Below are 20,344 nucleotides of genomic sequence, written 5' to 3' on the forward strand. Positions count from 1 at the left end.
AAATAACTTTCATGCTGCAAGCCAACATTCTTTTTTATAGTAATTCAATCCATGTATGAAGTGAATTTTAGCCCCAGTGGATGGCAGTAGGTGAGATACTAGTCAAACGACTCCAGATGATGATGTTTCTAATGCAATTGCATCAGTGATGTTTTGATGCATGTTCCTTCCAAAGCTTCTAATATGTCATTAAATATTAGTGTTATTGGGGCCTTAGTTAGCTATCTCACCAACAGAATTGTGAACTATATCAGGCCACCTCTCTCAGTCTCACTTACCTCTTTAACCCTGGACTGGAGAATTAGATAAGTTGAATATTTGACAGTGATTTTTCCTAGCAAATACTGAACGATTTTTTCCTAGAGTGTTTTTGTTTTTTGTTTTTTGTTTTTTGTTTTTTGCTTCTGAACGGCTTTATTCTCATCAACTCTAAGACATTTCTCCAGCCATTTTTTTTTATGTCTTGGTGTCTTTAATTTTTTATTGGATCATTCCCACCTTTTTACATAATTTTTTCTCCAATGTAAAAAAATAACAAAACAAATATAAATTTGAAAAGATGAAAGATTGAGAGTTTCGGAAGAAAAAAAAAATGTGAAATCTACATTCACCTACAGTTACCACTTCTTTTCTCTTCCCCATAATAGAAGAAAGCATCCAGAATGGTTTCTGCACTGGGTGGCTCGAATCTCATTTTTCTCTTGATCCCAGTCCATTTTGGCTTTTGCCCACACCATCTCATCTAAAGTGCACTTAGATGGTTCTAAATCAATAGTCAAAACCTGTCCTCACCTTAAACAATTTAACAGTAGCATGTCGATACATTTAATCATCCTCTCTCATGAAAATCTTTGCTCATCCCACCTGTTTTGTGTTCCTATGGTTTTTGTGGCTCTCCTGAGACTTTTTTGATGTCCTTTTTTCTCATGTCCTTGACTTTTTAATACTGGAATTCCTAAGGCTTTGTCCTGGAACTCCTATTCTTCTCTATCTACAATCACTCTCTAATCTCTTCCATTCTCATGGCTTCAGATGCAACATTATGCTCTGAACTGCCCAATTTATATATCCTCGGCCTCCAAATATAACCTTCTAATTTTCTGCTTGATGTATTTACTTGTATGTCTAACAAGCGTCTCAGATATAACATGTTCAAAACAAAATTCCGTTTTCTTAAGAGGAAACTCTTCCTCCAGCTGCATTCCTCTGACTATTTAAATACAATATTATTCTTCAAACTGTTCAGGCCCATCCCCAGTTCTTATCTTTCTCTTATAAACTAAATTGTTAAACATCTTTCTACTGGGCTACCTCCCAAATATATACCCACTGCACATTTTTGTTATATTATTTTAATAGCTGTATTGAGACATAATTCACATACCATAAAATTCACCCTTTTAAAATATACAACTCAGTCCTTTTGAATATATCACTATATTGTGCATTATCTAATTTAGATCAATTTCAGCACCCAAAAAATTACCCTACTATTTCATAGTGATCAAAATAAAAACAGAAATTTCTCAGTTTTCTGGTCATAATGCCTTGGCGTCATTCTAGCATAAGTGCCATATCCTTTTAATGACATAAAGGTGCTTCTTGATTTTGCCTGTGGCCTCATATCATCGTTTCTTCCGTCTTCGGTCTGCTTTAACTGTGTCCCAATTATTCCTCAAACATGCTCAAAATTCTGCTTTTCAGGATCTTTGCCCCTGCTGTTTCCTCTCTTTAGATCTTCCCTTGCCAAGTTGTTGGCATGACTTGGTCTCTCAACTCTTTAAGGTCCCTTCTCAATTAAAACATTCTCAACAATACCTTCTCTAACCATCTGTATTAGTCAGGGTTCTCCAGAGAAACAAATATAACAGGAGATCTATCATCTCTATCTCTGTCTCTGTCTGTCTCTCTCTCACACACACACTTCTCTATCTATCTATCATCTATCTATCTCTATCTCTATCTCAATCTCTACCTATCATCTTTATCTCTATCTTTATCACTATCTATATCTTTCTATGTTTATATTTAGAGAGATTTATCTTGAGAAACCAGTTCATATAATTGTGGGGGGCATGATTAAAACTTGCAGAGTAGGCTGGAAATTCAGGCATGGTTGCTGTTACAGTCTTAATTCCAAGGCTGGAAACACTGGCAGAATTTCTACATTGCAATCTGAAGGCAGAATTCCATCTCGCTCCAGACCTCAGTCTTTGCTTTTAAGGCCTTTAACTGATTGAATGAAGCATACCCACATTATGGAGGGTTATCTGCTTTACTCAAAGTCTAATGATTTCAAAATTAATTATATTTTTAAAATATTTTCACAGCAACATGTAGACTGGTGTTTGACCAAAAGATTGACCATAGTCTAGCCAAGTTGACACATAAAATTAACCATTATACCATCCTATTTAAGATTACGGTCCCTGTCACATCTCGCCACTGACACTCTAAGTCCTTTACATATGTTATTTTTCTCTGCAACATATAATGCTGCTGCCGCCGGTGGTGGCAATAGCAATCCATTACGTAGAGCTGACTATATGCTAGCTTTGATTACTTACTTTATTTCCACATTCTTTCAAGGAAGTATAAGTTTGATGAGAAAAACACTTTTGTGTGATATCTTCACTGCTTCATCTATAGCACAGACAGCAATTCTTAGGACATTTTAAGATCTCATTAAATATTTGTTGAATGAATGAATAATGAGAGGATACCTGAAAGGATGAATTAGTGAATCATATGATAGTTGCTGGAGAAGCTCTTAAGAAGCTGGGTACCCTGATGCCTAGTGAATTCTATGTAGTCAGATCACTGGTCTTTTCTTTGTTTTTCATATGTTCTCATTTTAAGGGAAATCAACTATTCACTAGTTTAAAATTTTTATTTGTTCTAGAGTTTAAATATATTTAATATTTTGACAATATCTATTTTTTAAACACATAATAAACATTATAATAATCACAATAATCACACTCATGACACATAATCATTAATAGTTAGAAAATATTTTGTTCTTTAAGCATATTTTCACACATTGATATTAGTGATTTTTTTCGTCTTACTTAATGTTTTTATTTAATGTTAAATAAAAAGAAAATTTTTTTGGCATGCAGAAGATTTTACATATATTATGCTTAACTTAATAACAATGACACATTTTCATGCGAATAATATATTCCAAAATATATATGTATATTTTTAGTCCATCAGTACATCTTGTTGAATATTTTTCAGATGATTGCCAGTGTCAATAAAGTTGTCATAAACATAATTATTTGTGAGCCTTTGACAGTGGTCTATGTTATTTTTTAATATAAGAGATAGTATTGAAATGAAAATTTTATGTATAATTTCTCCCCAACCATGCTGAATATATACAAAGCGTTAAGAAAATATATAAGTACTAGGATTGTTTATGTTTTTAACTATACCAAAAAGTATTAAAAGATAATTTGTTAAATTAAGATGTCAGTGTGAATCAAATTAAAATTTAACACAAATTTTTATTTAGCAGAAATTTTTTACAAAGGTCATTTCCGCAGAAATGGTAATTTTTTTCTCCTATGGTTGGAAGTACATGATCAGAGTACCCATGATAATGCTTAGCATTCAAAAACAGTCAAACCAGGGTAAGATCCTGACCGGGATAGGAGATAAGAGATTAGTGACACTGTCCTAATTCAATCAGTTTAAGACTCCCAGGAATAAGCATGTAGTCCAACAAATTCAAGTTTTCTCTTACCCGTATCAGTGAGGAAAACTGCACTTCTAGAGGAACAAGAGAGTATCTGACCAAATAAATGAAAAGATACAGTTATAGGACAGAGGATGGTTTCTTTTTAGGCAAAATATAAACAAACCAGTGTTTATACCAGCTCAAAGCAAAGCAGTGCTGTTTATAAAAGGGTCAACATCAGGTCTGAGATTTTGTTTTAGAACCCATGTGCCTGAGCTGGGTATGGGTGGCTGAGGTGCCTTGATTGACTTTTGATTACATTTCTTTATGAATTTGGTTTATTTTGAGTATGTTCTCAATTCAGGTAAGACACAAAAGAATTTATCTCATTTCGTATTATGTAATTGTTAACACATGTGGAGTATATTAAAGTCCAAAAGTAAGCGAATCTCGAAGTAAGAAAAGTATGCTGAAAAATTTTTGGCTCCCAATGAAAAATAGAAACATTTTTTTGTTGCCCCAAACAAATAAATATTAGTTCATTTCAGGCTAAATGTTACTGGTTTGCTATTTTCATATTTTCAAGGCAGGCGTTAACTACTGTCTTGGTATAAAAACCGTATATGAAGACATCAGAGAGCGGTGTAAGCACCAAAGACTAGATAGTTTAAAATTCAAGAGAGAGGAAAAACTATTGAAAAGTTGGCAGTCTCCATGTATCCCCCCACTTGGAATATTTGCTGATTCTGGCCAAAGTTAAGTATTAACGTTGGCCCAGGAAGAAGGCCACTGCTGGGGAAAAGAGAAACCACTAAAGGTCTCTGTGGTCTTACAGGGCTGGAGCAACAAATTTAAAACTTGGGGCAGGAGTGCTGGACTCAAATTTATGGCTGTTTTCTGTTTTTTATTTTCATTTTTATTTACTTATTTATTTATTTTTTAGTGTGGGACATTTACTAAATTCTGGAAATGCACTAGATACTGGGAAATACGCTTAGAATATCTAAGAAGGAGTGTAAAATCTCTTATATTCCTGTGATATTGAGGAAAGAACAACCTATTAAGGTGAGGGACACATGTCTAAAATGTATGGTTAATATCTCCCTTATGTCATTTTCTAAACTTGGAGTTGCATCGGGTCGAGTCTAAAGATCTCTGAAGAGAATAACTGAATCTTCTGAAATATTTTAGACTGGAGCTTCAAAGGCCTTCCATGCTCTCAATAAAAATTCCTGTAAGGTCCTTAACTAGGAATAGAAGCAGCATAGTAGAGATACACGGTCTTACTATATTGCATCTATTCTTAGTTCAAGTACTTATTGGATCGAAATGATCAGCTGTACACCTTATCTGCTTAATAAGAGAAGAACAGTTTCCATAGAAGATAACATCTGCAGCTATTCATTTTTTACTACAATACAAAGCAATAAATTTTAAAAAATTGACATGAAAAGTGTCAAGATTTTATAATCAATGATCAAGAGTAAAAACAGAAGAGAAACCAAAATATGATCTAGTTATTGGAATTATTGGACAAGATTTATACAATGTTGTTAAATATGAGCAAAATATAGTCAAAACATTTGAATGTTGGATGAAATACTAGAGAATTAGGATATCGAAAACATTAAAATGTTATTAGAGAACTGAAATCATAATTAGCTAAAATTAAGCATTCAGTGATCAGTTTAAATAATGGGATTCTTAAAACAAAAGACAGGATTAGTGAACTGGAAAAAAAATGAATAGAAATGACAGAAACTGAAGTGAGAGGGAAAAGGGAGAATGGCAAAAAAATGAGCATAAGACAAATGATAGACATATTCAAAATATATGTAATAATAATTGTCATTTCAACAAGACAGGGGAAAGTTACTGGGGCAGAAATAATATTCAAAAAGATAATGGCAGAAAACTTTCCCAAATGGTGAAAGGTATAAATTCACATATTATAGAAGGAAAAACCTCAAGAAGTGTGCAAAGCAAATCACAGATAGATATATGATCAATGTTCTTTAAAAAACCAAAAAGACAAAAGGTAAACTTGAAGGAAATCAGGTATATAAGGTACATTTACAGGACTAAAAATAAAATTTTAAGTCAGTTCTTAATAATAAAGATAGAAGGAAAAAAAGCAATAGATGAAAAATCTTAAAGTGCTCAAAACCCCTTACCAACTTGAAATTCTAAACCCATGTAATTATCCTTTTAAAAATGAAGATTAATAAAAATATTTTTTGAGAAGCAAAACCTGAGATAAATCATCTGTTACATTCCTACACTAAAGAAAATTTTGATCGATGATATTTGACCATATTTAAAAAAAAAACACCTTTCATTTATTCTTTGAATTAACTATGTTCACTGTATAAGTATTAGATAATTTAGACTAAAATTATTATAAAAATCATCTATATCTTATAATTCAAATATAGTCACCACTCGTGATTTTAGCATAGATTGATATGATAGTTTAAAATTGTATCATATTGAACTGACTGATCTGGAACTTACTTCTCTCACTTACAAATATAATATATAATGTATAATGTTCCATCAACAAAGACCTAAACCCTCATTATTACTTTTCATTGCTCTTTTACATTGAAAATTATAGATGTGCCATGGTTGATTTAACCAAGTAGGCTCTTTAGATAACACTTCTTATATATCAGTATATTTTCATTTAATACTTCCTAGAATACTCTTGAATGTATTTGGTCTTACATTGAATATTTTCTTCTAAATAATTGACAATTAACAAAAATGTCACAAACATGAGCATTAACAAACTTTCAGTATGTTTTGTGTTTTAAAAGAGAGGAGAAAATATACTTACATATAAACTCATCAATTTACGCTAAAATTATATTAATGGTGACTATGTCTGCATTATAAGATGTAGATGAACTTTATAACAATTTGTCTAAAAGCAAAAATATGAAGATAGAAATGACATAGAAATGAATGGCTGGAAAAATGTCCTAATAAGAGAAATAAAACAAGTGCAACCATTCAAAGCATAGACTACACCACTACAGTTCAACAATTTTTCAGAGAAGGCCAATCTTCAGTTCATTGAAATCTAAACTCCAGTCTAGGAAAGGTGAACTATCTAGTTCTGAATTTTATGAATGAGAATACTAACTACAAACACAAAGACACTGATATTTAATGACTTTTTAAAGGCTATGGAAGAAACATTTACCAACACATTATTGATACAATTGCTCTGAGGCAACAAGACATGAAGACATTTGACTAGTATCTCTACTGCACCTCTCTACATCCTGATACAAAATGCAACCTCAAGCATGATGAGGATTACTGAGAAAACCACATGGTTAGTTTCCATTATTATAGTCATTTCCATTTTAGAAACAACAAATGAACCAGCAGTTTCCAAATCTGTTTGATCTTGATCCCAAAAATGATGAGATTTAACATAGGTAGAATGAGACTATAGACATTGGCCAGCAGAATATGAATATGGAGTGGGATGTGGCACCCGAACCTTTGAGTAAGAACTGAGAAGATCCCAGGCCCATAAAAGAGAATGATGACACAGACACGAAGCCACATGTATTGAGAGCTCTGTGGCGAGCATCTCAGGATGCAATGTGGAAGACAGCACACAGAATAAGCATATATGAAACAAAAATTAGCACAGCATCTAAGACCAAGATTGACATTAGTTCAAAAAATCCATACCAGATGTTTACTCGTATGTCATCACAGGAAACATGGGCCAAGACAACGTGCTTACAAGTAGTGTTTGAGAGGACGTTACTTTTATAGAAAGTCAGTCTTTTCAGGAGAAATATTGTAAGGAACTCAACACCAAAATTTCTCAGAAACCTAGTCCTGCCTATTTTCCCAATCAGCTCATCTGTAAGAATAGCGGCGTAGCATATGACAATGTAGTGGTCAAAGGCCATTGCCATCAGGATCCCTGACTCATAGATGAATGTACAATGGATGAAGAATACCAGAGTGATGCAGCAATCCAGGGAGATCTCCCCAGCATGGAACCAGAAGATGGCCAAGGCCTTAGGTACTATGCATATAGAGAGGACAATGTTGGCTCCAGCCAGCATGCAGAGAAAAAGGTACATGAGTTCACGGAGGCTGCGCTTTGTGAAGATAATGAAGATGAGCAGGCTGTTTTCAAGCAGGGCCATGATGTAGGAAATGAAGAAGGAGATGGAAATCCATATATGCTGGTCCTCAAGGCCAGGGATACCCAGCAAGTGGAAGACTGTGTGGCTAACACCAGTGTGGTTTAAGGTAGTCATGCCTGGATCAGATGACCTGGCACCTCGCTTCCTATTCAAAGACAGAGAGAAAAATTCAAATTATACTCAAAGGCTTTCTTATCAAGAAAAACCTTTTCACATTTACCTGATTCTATTCCTTTCTGAGGGTGCCAGGACCTATGATATTAAAGGTAAGTAAGATATGATTTGCTCTCTAAGTGAATTCTTAAGCTCAGAAATAAGGTTAACATTTATATAACTAAAATTAAATGATTAAGTCAACATATAGTTATACCAAAAATTATAATATGGAAAAACAAGAGAAGGAGGAATTCTCATCATTCATATTTGCAATGACCTTAAGAATGACTTCATGTCTGAACTTAACCTTGAAAATAGAGTAGGACACATGAGGTTGAGGAAGTATGAAAGAAATCCAAGTAGATATGACATTGCTACTGCGGGCCGATGGACATTATTGTGTGCCACTATATGGACAAAGTAATAGCAGGAAAAACTGATGAAGATAAAGCAAATGAGACTGAAGCAACTAAAAGAGGGGCCGACGAGGACCTGCTTATAGATGCTGTTGGACATGGCACACTCTGGGAACAGCATAGAGGATTTTTCTTTAAGGTAGAAGACAATATAAGTTAAGGAGCTTGCCAGTCGGGGGATGGTCTTTGGTGAAGTTCTATGAACTTCTTTGACTCCTTATATAACTCAAGGTCACCTTAAAAATCTTCCAAAATGCCTCATGAGGTTTTCTGTAGCCTTGGTGCAGGCACCTTCAGTCCCCTAGACCAGTTGCTTCTGGCTGTCTGATTTGTTCTGTGGAGCTGACTGTCCCAGCTCAGGGCACTCTCACAGTCTACCTCATATTTCAGGAATGTGCCTGTATGATACATCTTCCCATAGGTCACTCCTATCCCTCTGATTTCACAAGGAGTCTAATTATCAGAGCATCTATCTCAAAAGTAGAAACATATTGTCGATGTTTCCCAGTTGATTTTGAACTTTCTGAGGTCTGAAAATTTTCCTTTTTAAAAATGTATACTTTCACGATCCATCACACTGATGCACAATGCGATTCCTCAATAATGATAAATATTGGATGGGAGGTATAGGTGGTCATAATAGGAACCATGAATGAGTCCCTTCCAATGTCTAAAATGTTTACAGTAATCAGGATCTGGTGCCAATGTTGAGCATTCTTTGGAGGGGCTCCAGGCTTCTTGGTATACCAAGAGCTAAAGTGTGGACTCAGGCCCAGAGTCTCCCCACACTCCCCTCGCAGACACCACTTTCCATTCTCCTGAGACTGTCCGTATTGGTGACTCTGGTCCAGTGGTGTGCTGATAAAACAATCCCTGAAGAGAAAGAAAACAGCCCTGTTTTATAGTGTTTGCAATTTCTTAGGTGGAAATACACTTGTGTTAGCCAGCTTCAAGCTACAAACATGATGTCCCTTTGTGTAGACTTGGAGAAAAATGTGTATAATTGGCTCTTACAAACACTACTGCTGTCAGAGCTTCCATCCTACCCACTTCACTCCAGACAGAGGTCCTAATATTTTTAACCATCTGCGTTATGCCCCATAACCCCATAACTCCTAGTCTTCCTCCCAAAATTTCATTTCACAGCAATAAAATAGTCACTTGCATGCTTTAAATGCAGTCCTCCTGGGCAAGAATGGGATGAATCACAGCAAGACTCTGAGAGATGGACATCCAATGTTAGCATTGTAATGGGAAATATTCCCGATTCCATTTTGATGGAAATTAGTAAAAATTTATCTCATTATCAATCAATACATATAACTTGAAAATTAATATGCATATTATATTTTATAAATTTACTTCTTAGAGCACTTTTATCTTTAAAGAAAAATTACATGGTATGTGGTTTCCTTAGTCCTCATTATCTCTATGATGAACATGTTAACATGTTCATATGTTACAATTAATTTAGTAATATTGATGCATTCCTGTTAACTAACATCTGTACTTCATTTAGACTTTCTTAGTGTTTACTTCCTTTTTCTCTTCTAGGATCCCATTCAGTATTACATTACATTTAGTAATCATTTCTCTTAAGGCTGCTCTTGGCTGAGATAGTTTCTCCAACTTCCCTTGTTTTTGATGACTATCACAGTTTTAATCAATAGTGACCAAATATTTTGAAAGATGTCCTTCAATTGGACATTGTCTGATGTTCTTTTCATGATTATACTGAGATTATAGGATTTGGGAAGGAGGACCACAGAGGTACATGGCCATTTATGTCCTATCATAACAAGGGTATATACAGTACTAACATATGTTTTATCACCTTTGATGGTGATTATAGTCACATGCCGAGTGTCTTCCAGGCTCCTACACTGTAAGTTACTCTTTTTGTTCCTCTGCAGACTATACTCTAGAAGAAAGGCACTATGTGCAGCCCACGCTTAAAAGATTGGGAGTTACGCTCCATTTTTTTAAGTGTACAGTATCTATATAAATATTATAAAATTAGTCTGTTCTGATATATCTATCTCCTCCAATTTACACATTTATTCAATTATTTACATAAGTGACAGGAGCTTAGATAGAATTACCATGTGACCCAGCAATTCCTCTTCTGGGTATATATCCTCAAAATTTGAAAACATTTATCAGTAAAGAAATATTCACCTCAATGTTCATTGCAGCATTATTCACGATGGGCAAGACATGGAAACAACTGAAGTGCCCTTCAACAGATGACTGGATAAAGATGTGATACATGTATACAATGACATATTACTCAGCTATAAGAAAAGATAAAGTACTGCCATTTGCGACAACATGGACGGATCTTGAGATAATCATGCTAAGAGAAATAAGTTAGATGAGAAAGTTGAGAGCCATGTGATTTCACTCATATGTGTGTGGGATATAAAACTGAAAGCAACAAACGAACAAGACAAACAACAATTACTCATAGACATGATCATGATCAACAGTTTGATAGTTAACCAGAGCAATTGGGGCTAGGGGTCCAGTAGATAATGACGAAGGGGGTAAATATATGGTAACAGAAGGAAATTTAACTTTGGGAGGTGAACACACAATGCAATATACATATGTCGCTTGAAATCTATGTAATTTTACTAAGCAACGTCACCCCCAAAATTTAATAAAATAACATAAAATAATGAAAGAAATACATGCTGAATATTTAGTGTGAAAGGCCATATCTGCAATTTATTTTAAATGGTGCACCAAGAGAAAAGTGTAATAATAATAATAATAAAAAGATAATGAAAGAGAGAAAAAGCAATAAAAAGAATGTGGCAAAATAATAATAATGGCTCACTTTAGATGAAGGTTAGAAGGATTTTCACCGTAATATTCTTGCAACTTTTTGGTTTATTTTAATTTTCTTAATACAAATATTAGTCAAAATTTTTTTAGCAAACTCTTTCATATCTGTGACTTTTGTGGGAACCTGCAGCCCCAGAACATGTAGCAAATCTGAGGCTGTACTGGCCAGATGGCCCCCTGTCTCTCTGAGACCCCACCCCACCCGACCTACAAATTGCCCTTAGTGGCCCATTGCCAGGCAGCTACCTCTGCCCTGCCGCTTTCTGGAGTGGCACATTTAGTGCAGGCAACCTGGGTTAGTGCTGAGGATGCATTTTAAGGAAAACAGTGGCAGGCAGATAACTGCTGCCACTAGGAGATACAATATTGCTTGAGCAGAATGTGGAGGCCCATCCCAGATGGTAGTGGGTTCTGCAGTGATCTGTGACTTTTGCGGGAACCCACGGACCCAGAACTGGCAGCAAATCTGGTGTGGTATAGGCCTAATGGCCCTGTGTCTCACTGAGATGTAGCCCCACCCAAACCACAAATTACCTGTGGAAAGTCCGTTCCCAGACAACCTAGCCCCATGCTATGTTTACCATGGGACACGAACTTGACAGTAAACAACCACACTGAGTTTTTTTGCAATCCACAAAAAGCCCGTGCATACTAGAAGAGACTTTCGGTGACCACAAAGCGCTGTCCCGGAGATACAATATTTCTTGAACTATCTCGGGCAGTGGCTGGTCTTGTTGTAATCTAAGATTTTTACAGGAAGACACAGAGACTGTGCTGACATATAAAGTGACACTGCAGTGACCGGAGGAATCTGCTCAATATATCCAGGTGACTCTCTGGGTCCCCATACCACCTAACTCACGTGTCACCCAGAGACTCTTCCAGGTGCAGAGTCTTACAAACAACTTACAGGCAGCCTCAGGCCTTGAGGAACACTGGTCCTTCTACTAAACTGCCCAGGTCTGGTACTGAGGATAACTGGACCCTGGCTTACAGCATTGTTTCTTCCAATTACATATAGATCCAGCACAGGTAGCAACCATTTGCAGATCTCTTTGTTGCTCTCACCAGGTAGCTCTGAGCAATCAAAGGCTGTGGCTGACCTTGGCCTACTGGGAAGCCCCTTCCAAGGGGCCACAAAAACCAACGCACCCAGAGGCTGGTTTAGACCACAATAGAGCAACACCTGACTAGCCCCATAAGCAGTACACCAAAAAGTTGTCTCAATAAGTATGGAAGCCTGCTTGGGCAAATTCCACTCAGTGGGGACAGGCCCCACCCGGGAATACATACACTGTGGGCACAATTAAATCCTACAGCCAGAGCATTAATCTCTTCCATTTATGTGCTAACAGCAATAAAGTTTTAGCTACAGCAGAAGAACACACACAATCCACACAAAGATCATGTCCAGAGGCCCTGGCACAGGGGATTAGAGAGAGTATGCCACTGGGCCATACAGGACACCTACCACATAAGGCCATCTGGTCAAGGCTGAGAGATGAAACAAATCTTCCTAACACATAGAAATGTACACAGAAAGGCAAATAAAATGAGAAAACAAAGAACATGTCGCGAATGAAACAACAAAAGAAAACTCCAGAAAATAATCTAAACGAAATGGAGGCAAGCAACCTACCAGAAACAGAATTCAAAATAATGGTTATAAGGGTGCTCAATGAACTTAAAGGAAGAATGGATGGTCTCAATGAGAACTTCAACAGAGAGACAGTAAGCATAAAAAAAAAGACATAAAAACCATAAAAAAGAACCAGTCAGAAATGAAGACTATAACAACTGAAGAGAATAATACACTAGATGGAATTGACAGTAGGTTGAACAAAGCAGAAGATCAAACCAGCAAGCCAGAAGACAAGGGAGCAGAAAACACCCAATAAGAACAGCAAAAAGAAGAATAATTTTTAAAAATGAGGATAGTTTAAGAGACCTCTGGGACAATAGAAGCATAACAATATCTGCATCTTAGGAGTATCATAAGAAGAGAGAAAGCAAGTGATTGAGAATGTATTTGAAGAAATAATGACAGAAAACTTCTCTAACCTGGCAAAGAATTAGACATATAAGTGCAGGAAGCATGAAGAGCCTCAAACAAGAGGAACTCAAACAGGCCAAAACCAAGACACATCATAATTAAAATGTCAAAGTTCAAAGACAAAGAAAGAATCTTAAAAGCAGTATGAGAAAGGCAGCTAGTTACTTACAAGGGTACACCCATAGGAATGTCTGCTGAATTTTCAACGGAAACTTTGCAGGCTAGAAGGAACTCGCAAGAAATATTCAAAGTTATGAAAAACAAGAATCTACTACCAAGAATACTCTATCCAGCAAGGCTATCAGTTAAAAAAAAAAAAAGTGAGATAAAGGGCTTCCCAGACAGAAATAAAGCTTAAAGAATTCATCACCAACAAGCCAGTATTACAAAAAAATGTTAAAGGGACTTCTATAAAAAGAAAAAGGAGAAAAACCCATAAATTTGAATAACAAAATGGAAATAGCTATATACCTATCAGTAATCACTTCAAATGGAAATGGATTAAATGCTCGAATCAAAAGACATAGGGTAGCCGAATGGAGAAGAAAACAAGACCTATGCATGTACTGTCTACAAGAGACCCATTTCAGATCAAAAGACACACACAGAATGAAAGTGAAGAGATGGAAAAGAGTATTTCCATCTTTTTGGAAATGAAAATGAAATGAAAATTTGGAAATGAAAATGCAAATGGAAATGAAAAAAAAGTTGGGGTAGCAATATTTATATCAGATAAAATAAATTTTAAAACATATGCTGTAATAAGAGACAAAGGAGGGCATTACATAATTATAAAAGGATCAATACATGAAGAGGACATAACCCTGGTAAACATATACGTACCCAACATAGGAGGACCAAATATATAAAGCAATTATTGACCGATATAAAGGAAGAGATCTACAGTAAAACACTCATAGTAGGGAACTTCAACACCACATTGACACCAATGGACATATCTTCCAGACAGAAAATCAACAAGGAAACAGCTGGCTTAACTGACACACTAGACCAGATGTATTTAATAAATATTTTCAGAGCATTATATCCCAAAGAATATACATTCTTCTCAAGTGCACATGCAACGTTTTTCAGAATAGACCACATGTTAGGCCACAAAACAAGTATCAATATATTTAAGAAGACTGAAAATATATCAAGCATCTTCTTCGATCACAATGGTATAAAACTAGAAATCAACTAGAAGAAAAAACTGGACAACACACAAACATAAGGAGGCTAGATAACATGCTACTAAACAATGAATGGGTTATTAATGATACGAAGGAAGAAATCAAAGGATACCTAGAGACAAATGAAAATGAAAACACAACTCAAAATCTATGAGACGTAGTGAAAGCAATCTGAAGAGAGAAATTCATAACAATACAGGCCTACCTCATGAAACAAGTAAAAGCTCAAATAAACAATCTAACCTTACACTGAAAGGAACTAGAATGATAAAACAGTAAATAAAGCCCTAAGTGAAGAGAAGGAATGAAATAATAAAGGTCAGAGTAGAAATAAACAAAAGAGTCCAGAAAAACAATGCAAAATTAATAAAATTAGTTCTTTGAAAGGATAAACAGAATTGATAAACCCTTAACCAGATTCATCAAAGAAAAAAGAGGACTCAAATAAATAAAATCAGAAATGAAAGAAGAGAAGGAACTATGGACTCCACAGAAACACAAGGGATTATAAAAAAATACTTTGAGCAATTAAATGTCAACAAATTGGACAACCTGGAAGAAATGCATACATTCTTAGAAACACAATTTCCCAAGACTGAGTCAAGAAGAAACAAAAATTCTGACCGACCGATTACCACCAGTGAAATCAAACCAGTAATCAAAAAACTCTCCCAAAACAAAAGTCCTGGACCAGATGGCTTCATAGGTAAATTTTACCAAACATCCAAAGAGAAATTAACACCCTCTCTTCTAAAACTATTCCCAAAAATCTAAGAGGTGAGAAGGCTCCTTGTTTCTTTTTATGAGGTCAAACTTACACTGATTCCAAAATCAGACAAAGACATTATAAAAAAAGGAAAACTACATGCCAATATCTCTTATGAACATCGATGCAAAAATTCTCAAGAAAATTTTACCAAACCAAATTTATCAATACATTAAACATACCATACACTGTGATCAAGTTGGATTTATTCCTAGGATGCAAGGTTGGTACAAAATCCACAAATCAATTAATGTGGTAGATAATAACAAATTGAAAGATAATAATCATATGATAATACCAATAGATGCAGAAAAAGTGTTTGATAAATTCCAGCAATCATTTATAATAAAAATCTCTCAGTGAAGTGGGAATAGAGAGAACATACTTCAACATAATAAAGTCCATATATGACAAACCTACGGCTAACACTACACTCAATGGGGAAAGGCTAAAAGTGTTTTCCTTAAGATCAGGAACAAGACAAGGATGCCCACTTTCACCACTTCTGTTCAACATTGTATTGGCAGTCTTAGTTACAGCAGTCAGACAAAAAGAGAAATAAAAGGCAACCAAGTTTTGAGAAATATGGTTGAGTAAGAGATGTCCCCAGATCTCTCCCCTTGAAACAACAATAAGCTGAACATCTAAAACCGAACAAAAAACACCCAAACTGCACACCAGCACATCTGAGGATGGGATCTGCACATGAGAGCTACCACAGGTCAGAACCCTGGGTGTCAGGCAGTGGCTGGGAAAAATAAAGCTGCCTCTCACAGCTGCCGGAACTCCCTGTTGGAGGAGGGGTAGAGGAGAAGGTGCGGCAAGTTCTGAATATCCCTGCCTGGGAGTGCTGTGAGCTCCACGTGGCCAGTGGCAGGGCTCAGTCATCAGGGCAGAGAGCAGAGAATCAGGATGGCAGAAAAACAACAGTTGATATTTAGTAGCCGCAGTTGCAAAACCGAGGCTGAGCCGCAGGCCCCATACACCAACCCAAAGGGCCCCTTACCCCATATCCTCTGAGAATGAACAACGTAGAGCTCCAGGGGTATCTCAGCAAACTCTACTGAAACTGTCACTAACACTGACAGGGACTGAGACTGAGGATAGCGAGCATAATTAAACATCTATAAGGAAAAAAAGGCATTATTAAGGCTTTATATACAGCAGAGATTGAAGAGGCTTAGACACCACCACCTGGAAACTAAAAGAAAAGTGCCTTAAGGCTAAAGAGAGAACTTTATATAATAAATCTTCTTTCTGGAAAAAAAGCAGAATAGACTTCATTAATGTCCAGGCAGAGAAATAGTTCATTAAACACCATGAACAACCAAAGTGACAAGGTATCTCAGAAAGAAAGAGAAAAATCTCCAGAAAATGAGCTTACATACATAGAAATATGCAACTTAAATGACAGAGAATTCAGGAAGGTACTTCTGAAAAAACTCAGTGAGATCTGAAACAAGTTACATCATCAATTTCAGGAACTGAAAAAACAACTAGATGAGCAGAATGAGTTCTTGAAAAAGGATATTGAAACCCTCAAAAAAGAGATTTCTACCATCTCAAAACAGCTGCTTATACATTCTTCTCTAGAGCACATGGAACATTCTCAAGAATCGACCACATACTTGGACACAGAGATAGCCTCAACAAATATAAGAGGGTTGAAATCATACCAACCATATTCTCTGATCATAATGCTTTGAAATTAGAGATCAACTGCAAAAAGAAATCAGGAAGAACCACAAATACATGAAGATTAAACAACATGCTACTGAAGAATAACTGGGTCATTGGAGATATAAAAAGCGAGATCAAGACATATATATAAATGAGTGATAACGATAGTACAATATATCAAAACTCTTGGGACACGGAAAAAGTGGTCATAAGAGGAAAGTTCATATCATTACAGGCCTATCTCTAAAAACAAGAATAAACCCAAATAAAGAACCTAACACTTCATCTTATAAAACTAGAAAAAGAACAAATGAAGACGAAAGCCAACAGAAGAAAAGAAAGACTCAAAATTAGAGCAGAAATAAATGAAACTGAAAACAAAAAACAATAGAAAAAATAAATGCAACAAAGAGCTGGTTTTTTGAAAAGGTTAATAAAATTGACAAACCCCTGGCTAGACTCACTAAAGAAAAAAGAGAAAAGACACAAATAAAAAAATCAGAGATGAAAGAGGGGAAATTACGACAGACACTGCAGAAATACAAAGGATCATGCAAGAATATATGAAAAAGTATATAACACCAAATTAAATAGCCTAGAAGAAATGGACCAGTACTTAGAAAAATACAACCTTCCTAGACTGAATCAAGAACTGGAAAATCTGAACAGATCAACCAGCAGTATGGAAACTAAAACAATCATCAAAAACCTACCAAAAAGTAAAAGTCCAGGACCAGATGGCTTCTCCAATGAATTCCACCAAACATTCAAAGAAGATTTAATATCTATTTTCCTCAAATTCTTCCAAAAAAATCAAAGAAGAGGCAATACTTTCAACTCATTTTATGACTCTGATACTAAATTACTCTGATACTGATACCATTACCAGGTTTTAGTATCAGATATCTCTCATGAACACAAATGCAAAAATCCTAAATAAGATACTAGTGAACCAAATATAGCAACATATTAAAAAGTTTATACACAACAATCAAATGGGCTTCATCCCAGAGCCACAGGGATGTTTCAACATACGCAAATTGATTAATGTGATACACCACATAAGCAAATTAAAAAATAAGAATTGTATGATCATATAGATAGATGCAGAAAGTCTTTGACAAGATACAGCATTCATTTATGATCAAAACACTTAACGAAATCAGTATAGAAGGAAAGTATCTTAACATAATGAAGGCCATCTATGACAAACCCTAAGCCAACATTATACTTAATGGTGAAAAAATTAAACCATGCCTCTAAGATCAGGAACAAGACAAGGCTGTCCACTACTGCCACTCTTATTCAATATAACATTAGAGGTCCTAGTGAGTGCAATCAGACAAGAAAAAGATAAAAGGCATCCAAATAGGAAATGAAAGGTCAAACTGTCACTATTTGCTGCTGACATGACTCTCTATATAGAAAACCCTAAAAACTCCACATGAACACTACTAGAAACAACAAGCAAATACAGTAGTCTCTGGATACAAAATCAATGTTCAAAAATCCATAGCATTCTTATACTCTAATAATAAAGTGTCAAAAAAAGTGGAAAAAATAATTCCTTTTGCAATTGCAACAAAAAGAATAAAATACCTAGGAATAAATTTAACGAAGCATGTGAAGGACCTATATAATGAAAACTACAAGACCTTATTAAAAGAAATCAAAGAAGATACAAAGCAATGGAAAGATATTCCATGTTCTTGGATTGGAAGAATCAACATAGTTAAAATGACTGTATTACCTAAAGCATTATACAGATTTAATACAATCCCCATCAAACTCCCATCAGCATTTTTTAAAGAAATAGAACAAAAAATCATCAGATTTGTATGGAAGCACAAAAGACTCTGAATTGCCAAAGTCATTGTGATAAAAAATAACGAGGCTGGAGGCATCACTCTGCCCAGCTTCAGATTATACTACAAAGTGACAGTAATCAAATCGGCAGCAAAACAGACACACAGACCAGTGGAACAGAATTGACAGTCCAGATGTAAACCCATATTTATATGGGCAAATAATTTTCAACAAAAAAGCCAAAAACATACAGTGGAGAAAGAAAAGCTTCTTCAACAAATGGTGCTGGAAAAACTAGAAAGCTACCTGCAAAAGAATAAAACTATACTATTATCTATCATCATACATCAAAATTAACTCAAAATGGATTAAAGATCTGAATATAAGACCTGAAACAATAAAATGCATAGAAGAAAACATAGGAAGTAAACTCAAGGACCTTGGACTTAAAGAGGATTTTATGAATTTGACCTCAAAAGCAAGCGAAGTCAAAGCTAAAATAAATAAATGGGACTACATCAAACTAAAAAGCTCTGCTCAGCAAAAGAAATCTTCAACAAGATAAAGAGACAACCATCTAAATAAGAAAATATATTTGCAAGCAACACCTTCGATAAGGGCCTCATATCCAAAATATACAAAGAACTTATATGACTCAATAACAAACAGAAAAACAAAATTTCCAATCAAAAAATGGGCAGAGGACCTGAACAGACACTTCTCCCTAGAGGACATACAAATGGCCAACAAATATATGAAAAGATGCTCAACATTGCTAGCTTAGAGACATGCGAATCAAAACCACAATTAGATATCATCTCACACCATTAGAATAGCTATAATTAACAGGACAACTAATAACAAATGCTGTAGAGGATGTGGAGAAAAAGGAACCCTCATACACTGCTGGTGGGACTACAAATGGTACAGCCACTATGGAAAACAGTATGAAGCTTCCGCAAAAAACTAAGACTTAATCTACCACATGTTCCAGCAATCCCTGTACTGGGTATTTACCCTAAAGACTTGAAAACCCATATCTGAAAATATACTTGCACACTGTTGTTCATAGCAGCATTATTCACAGTGGCCAGGACATGGAAGCAACCAAAGTGTCCTGTGATAGATGATTGGCTAAAGAAGGTGCGGTACATATATACAATGGAATATTACTCAGCCATAAGAAGAGGTGAAATACTGCTGTTTGCGACAACATGGATGGACCTCAAGATAATCATACTAAATGAAATAAGCCAAAAAGAAAAAAATTGAAAATCACATGATATCACTTATATGTAGAATATAAATCTAAAAGCAACAAATGAACAAAACAAACAAACAGACTCATGGTTATGGACAATAGACTAGTAGTTACCAGAGGGATAAAGTAGAAAGGGTAAAGGGAGTCAAATATGTGGTGACAGAAAGAAATATAACTATGGGAGGTGAACACACAGTGTAAACATATATATGCCTTACTGGTAAAGTGTACAGCTGAAATTTATTGGATTTCGTTAACCAATGTCACCATAAAAAATAAATTTAAAAAAGAGAGAGA

At 35.4% G+C, this 20,344-nt stretch overlaps 1 pseudogene; it reads right to left on the bottom strand.

Annotated features, from left to right (window-relative positions):
* Positions 1-7,048: 7,048 nt before the first annotated feature.
* On the bottom strand, positions 7,049-7,980 carry LOC120590216 (olfactory receptor 52B4-like; annotated as a pseudogene).
* Positions 7,981-20,344: the final 12,364 nt, after the last annotated feature.

This window comes from Pteropus medius, unplaced genomic scaffold, assembly GCF_902729225.1.
Source record: "Pteropus medius unplaced genomic scaffold, Ma_sr-lr_union100, whole genome shotgun sequence".
Taxonomy (NCBI): Eukaryota; Metazoa; Chordata; class Mammalia; order Chiroptera; family Pteropodidae; genus Pteropus; species Pteropus medius.